General features: G+C 41.6%; 1 protein-coding gene across 2 annotated transcripts in view; it reads left to right on the top strand.

Moving 5' to 3' along the window:
* The window catches only part of PCGF5 (polycomb group ring finger 5), a 58,815-nt gene extending 53,142 nt beyond the window's left edge, over positions 1 to 5,673 (top strand). The window contains exon 11 of one of the 2 annotated variants that reach the window (XR_003095874.1): positions 5,528 to 5,673. The gene's annotated coding sequence lies outside the window, so the exon portion shown is untranslated. Of the gene's footprint in view, positions 1 to 4,354; positions 5,279 to 5,527 lie in introns of those variants that run through there. The other variant, XR_003095875.1, reaches the window with a different exon arrangement.
* The last annotated feature ends 511 nt before the right edge of the window (positions 5,674 to 6,184 follow it).

Genomic DNA, 6,184 nt, shown 5'->3' with positions numbered 1-6,184 from the left:
TGCTTTATAGTGTTCATAGCATTATGACAGAATTCTAATCTCTTTGTGAGGGTCACATTCCAATGGATGTTTTATGGTGTATTTTGACATTTCGTTTACAGTCTATAGAATTATACAAATAGTAGAGTTGTCTGTAAAGTTATAACAAAATAATTGCAGTAGATAATAACTAATTTCCTAGAGTGGGAGAATGGCATCCAGGTTTAGTCAAGCAGATATGTTTTTCTGGAGCACGGGGACGTATCTGGTACTTGGTATTTATGAATGCAGTACCACAGGAAACGATTGCTATGATATATACTTGTTATGATTGCACCATTTGAGTTGGTTGTACCAGTGGCACTTAAAAAGAAATGAAACAAACATTTGGATAGTCCCAGGAATTAACTTGCTTTCCATGGTTTTGAGCAATTATGGCTAACACACTGTCCCTCAGCTATCTTGTTCCATGAAAATTATTGTAGCATATATGACATGTGAAAGAGCTCAATATACAAAACATTCTGAAAGATTTCCAGCAAGTAAACATTGGTAAAGGCAATGGCCATTACAGAATAATTCAGTCTTTACTTAACTGGGACCCTTCCCGTCAGTGGAGATTCTACCTTGGTCCACAATAGTAGATCCTAATGCAGAATCAGAGCTTCTGATTTGATTTTAGTGGTGTTACTTTGTTTTTACGTTCTTAAAACTAAAATGTGAATACGGCTAAGGGTTTCCATTTTAACCCTGACTTTATTTACTTGTGTGGGTTTTTTGCTTCAATTTCTAGCATTATTTAAACTTAAACTGTTAGCTTTCTTTAAGTTTGAGTTCTGTAACTCTTCTGAGTGCATGAGTTCACAATAAATTACATTACAAAAATAGCCATGTATATAGTAACATGATTATTAAATAGTGGGAGGATTACAAATCCTGAGCAGACTGCAAATACATGTGACAACGTTATTGTATTAATTGTACACCTGCTATTTCTAAGTTAATAAAGTTACATATTTTTAAAATATAACTTGCATATTTTACAATTTAAATTTTTTGTTAAATACTTCTTAAATCCATGTTAATTACTGGGGACTTAGCATGTCAGGGCATACAAAGTCATGTTTTAACAACTCAAATCCATTTTTTATTCTATAATACATATATTCCAGTGCTCTAGAAGGTTTTTTTAAACAAATATATATTTGTTCACTAAAAAATAAACACTGGGTATTCTCCCTTGCTTTCCCAAAGGTCACCCTTGAATATTTTTTTTCAACTTAGTTACAAACTCCTAAACTGAATGTTGCCCTGGAAAAGATAAGTTCATAGCTACAGTAGTAAAAAAAAATACTTTCCTAAGTAGGTGCTGGTAAATAGGTGTCATTTTGGTTAAATTCCCCATTGGATATATATGGAAGCAAAGTGAAATGCATTTGTTTGTTTGGGGTGTTATCTACATTTGTAAACAAGATGAATTTTAATACAGTAGCTCATGCAAGCTCTCTGAATGGGCATTTTAGAATCTTGTATATGAATTATTTGATATATAAGTGTGTTTCTGATGATTATTATGTATGCCTTGGTATCAGTGATGTTAAATTGAATGCTTCATGCTAATATCAGGAATGTGCCCAGTACCTTCGTAGTAGCCAAGAATAAATTAAAATTGGGTATGGTCCATATGCTGCAAGATGCCTCTAGCCCAGTTGCATTAATCCTATGAAAAATCTAGATAAGCAAGAAATATAACTAATCTGCTTACTAGCACTGAATTGCTCCTTTCTCAAAGCAATAAATATATTCATGTTGTAACATCTGTTGTGCGGCCTACAATACAAGTTGTTTTGTTGCATTTTGTTTTCTATATAATTTATTTTGTGCAATAAAAAAAAAATCATCTGGCTTTATCTGACTTTTCTCTAGTGTGTAAAAAAATACCTGAATCAACACATTTTCTAATATTAAACCTTATAATGCAGGTATACCATCAACTCGGTGTAGAATTTGGCAACCATTATAGTTTCATAGTTGGTAGGGTCGGAAGGGACCTAAGCCAATCATCAAGTCCAACCCCCTGCCACGGGCAGGAAAGGATGTTGGGCTCAAATGACCCCGGCTAGGTGGTTGTCTAGCCTCCTTTTGAAGACCCCCAGGGTAGGAGCAAGCACCACTTCCCTTGGAAGTTGGTTCCAGCTCCTCGCCGCCCTAACTGAAGTAGTGCCTCCTGATGTCTAGCCTGAGTCTACTCTCAGTCAACTTATGGGTATTGTTCCTTGTTACTCCCGGTAGTGCTTGGGGGACAGGGACTCTCCCATCGTCTGCTGGTCCCCCTTTGCAGGTTTATAGGCAGCCACCAGATCCCCTCTCAGCCTTGTTCAGGTCCTATAGCCTCTCCTCATAGAGCCTATGCTGCTGCCCCCGATCTCCTCATAGGGCCCTCCTCTGGACCCTCTCGATGCTATCCACATCCCTCCTAAGTGCGGCACCCAGAACTGGACGCAGTACTCCAACTGTGGTCTGACCAATGTTGCATAGAGGGGGAGGATCAACTCCTTGGACCTGGTTGTGATGCATCTATGGATGCATGACAAGGTATGGTTAGCCTTCCTGACTGCATCCCCACATTGGCGGCCCATGTTCATCTTAAAATCGCTAGTGACTCCAAGACCCTTTTCTGCCTCTGTGCTGACAAGAAGGGAGTTCCCCAGCCTGTGGGTATGGTGCTGGGTCTTCCTCCCCAGGTGCAGCACGTTGCACTTTTCCGTGTTGAAACCCATCCTAGTCTCATCCACCCACCTCTGTAACCTGTCCAGATCTAGTTGTAGCCTGTCCCTCTCTTCTAGCATGCTCACTTCTCCCCATATCTTAGTTCCATCTGCGAACTTGAACAAGGTGCTTTTCACCCCCTCATCCAAATCACCGATGAAGATATTGAACAGTGGGGGCCTGAGGACCAAGCCCTGGGGAACCCCACTGCCCACATCCCTCCAGGTCAAAAATACCCATCCACCACCACTCTCTGGGTGCGGCCCTCCAGCCAATTTGCGACCCATCTGACTGTGTAGGCATCGACACCACAGTCCCCTAATTTTATAATGAGGACGGGGTGAGAGATAGTGTCAAAGGCCTTCCTAAAGTCCAGAAAGACTGTGTCCACCATGACACCTGCATCCAGGGCTTTTGAGACCTGGTCGTAGAAGGCAACCAGGTTGGTCTGACAGGACCTGCCTCTAATGAACCCATGTTGATTGCCCCTAAGCATAATCTCCCCTGCTGGTCCCTTGCAGATGTGCTCCTGGATAATTTTCTCAAAGAGCTTCCCCAGGACTGAGGTAAGACTAATGGGCCTATAGTTTCCTGGGTCCTCTTTCCTCCCTTTTTTGAAAATGGGGACCACATTGGCCCTTTTCCAGTCCTCTGGCACCTCGCCAGAGCACCACGAATGCTCGTAAAGCTGTGCCAGGGGTTCCTCAATGACCTCTGCCAATTCCCTCAGCACTCTGGGGTGGAGATCGTCAGGACCTGCTGATTTTGAGCATGTCTAGTCCTTCCAGAAGTTCCCTGACTAGGTCCTCACTGACCTTGGGCCTGGCTGCACCTCCCCTGGGTCCGTCTGGAATCCCAGTGTGGGGGATGTCCCTGTCCCTGCTCAGAAAAATGGAAGCAAAGAATCTGTTAAAGAGATTAGCTTTGTCATCTGGTGCTGCCACCAGATTACCAAGCATGTGCTGCAGAGGACCCACATTACTCAAATGTGATGCTGTATAAGCCAATTAAATGTCAGGCATTTGTTCCAAGAAGTCTCTGATTGATTCTGCTTTCAATCCTATAGGACATCTTGAATGCCTGCCTTGTTGGATATGGGGGTTGTTGACACATTCCCCCACCTTACGGTCAGGCTTTAATACAGCACAACAAAAGGGAAGCAGAGAGGATCTGAAAGACAGTGATTAGAACAGTGACACATCATATCTACCTTTTGTTATTGTGTAGTTATAAAACACCAGTGTTCAAAATCAAATCAGAAATGGAGGGCAATGTTTTGCCGTATGTAATGATCAATGTACACTTAGTTTATTTGGAATAACTTATCTAAGTTATTGGGAGCTTTATAGTTAGCTTAATTGAGAACAGATGCAGTATGGTGTGCTTTTACAATCAGATTACGTAGTGTGGGCATGGGTTAGTTCACTACAGTATTTTATACTCAGCTTTCACAGTAGTCCTCTCAACTTCATAATATTGTTTTTTTCATGACATATTCTCATTTTCCTTTTATTCTGTTTTAGTTTAGCTTGAGCTTACATGATTTTACACTGCATGCATTTATATTTTTTATTTCTATTTTTTTTAACGTGTATTTAAAAATAAGTACACATACATTTAAAATCTATCTGACAACCCTTGGGACAGACGTATAATTGCCTTACTACACGAGTCATCTCTGACAGAAAAGAGGAACCAGCGCCCAAGACTAATTCAGTCACACAGTCACATCAACAAAATCTCTTGGTCAGTAATATAAAAGGCTGTTGATTAAATCTAAAAGAATTAGTATGGATACTTGGTCTTCATCCAAGATGAAGAGAAGATCATCAACCAACAAGAGCTTTACAGTATCCAAGCTTAAAAACATGCCAAGGTTGTTCAGGATATCTTAGGACTCCACATTCTGCAAATTGCTACATCCAACAGCCTTCTCAATAATCACTAAAGAGGAAGAGGAAAAGTCAATATTTTACAAGATTCTTGGCATCGAAAGGAAGTTTCATGATAGAAGACTTAGCAATCCATTCTTAAAAGCTGCTTGAAAGCACAGAGGATCTTTTCTAATAATCGAATCATTGGCTGACTAGTGGACTTCATAAGCCAACAAGGACATGTTCAAACCTACAGCTCATACAGCAGAATCTTCATGCACTTTCAGAACACTTGTGATTGAGTGAAATTAAACCAAAGAGGACGCTATGTTTGTACTCTACCCTAGCCTCTCTCCAGTTTTGGTTCTAACATGCAAGTCAGAGTGATCTGGCCTGAAAATAAATCCAAATTCCTCATAGAAATGCTTAATTTGACAACCCAGCAGAGATTAGCTGGATTCACCATGTGCTACAGTGCCTGGAAATGTCCCGTTCTTATCTTTTTATACTGTAATGTAGTCTGTCAGCTCTTTACAATGTTACCAGCACCTGGTAAAAGCAACCGATCCTGTTACAGACTGATTATGCTACAGTAATCGGGAAGTCAGAAATGAGCAAAACCATTCTCTTTTTAAATGTTTAATCTACAGGGATAACGTATACAAGTTTTAACTGTGTATGAAACCAATAAAAAAATGGAAATTGCTGATTTAGAATATGATAGTATGTTGTAACATGCCTTATTAGTCAAACATGGGCTGGCTAGTCACATGGGGAAGTTTGTTTACCAGATAATCATAGAAAAATAGGGCCAGAAAGACTTTGGGAGGTCATCTAGTCCAACCTACTGTTCAAGCTAGTTTAGACAGATGTTTGACTAACCTGCTTTAAACCTCCAATGACAGGAATTCCACAAACTCGGCATAATCTGTCCCAGTGCTTCACCAATTTCAGAGGTAGAAAGTTCTTCACAATACCCAGCCCACTACTCCTTGTCTTGTACCAACTGCACACAGACGGCAACTCATCACCATTCTAATAAAGCAGCCCATCTTGTACTACAGCAATATTGCTTTGTTGACTCTAATTCAGACCGTGATGCAGAGATCCTAGATCAGGGGTGAGCACAATGGGAGATCAGGCTGGCAGCCAGACTCCATTTCCCAGCAGCCCTTGCCCATCTCACTGTGGCCAGTTTCCATGGAGTCCCCAGGAGAAGCAGAGCCATGACAGCCCAGGGGCAGGGTTTCCACAGAGACCAGCCCCAGTGGCACTGACAGGGCCACATAGTTGGGTGGGGAATTGCTCCAGGGCTGGGTCCAGGATCTTGCAGTGGTGATAGAGAGCAAGCCAGAGTTGCAATCCATGGCCTGCATGCCCCGGGGGGCAGCAATGTGGGCAGGTGCTGCTGGGAAATGGAGTCTGACATGGGACAGTCCGACCTACAGGCCAGACTTTGCCCACCTCTGTCCTAGATCCTTTTCTGCAGAACTGTAGCCTAATCGATGATTTCCCATTCTTCCTTTGTGCCTTTTCATTGTTCCTTTATGTGTTTACAAATT

Source organism: Alligator sinensis, unplaced genomic scaffold (assembly GCF_000455745.1).
Source record: "Alligator sinensis unplaced genomic scaffold, ASM45574v1 scaffold493_1, whole genome shotgun sequence".
Lineage (NCBI taxonomy): Eukaryota > Metazoa > Chordata > Crocodylia > Alligatoridae > Alligator > Alligator sinensis.
This window is presented reverse-complemented; position numbering and strand designations above follow the sequence as displayed.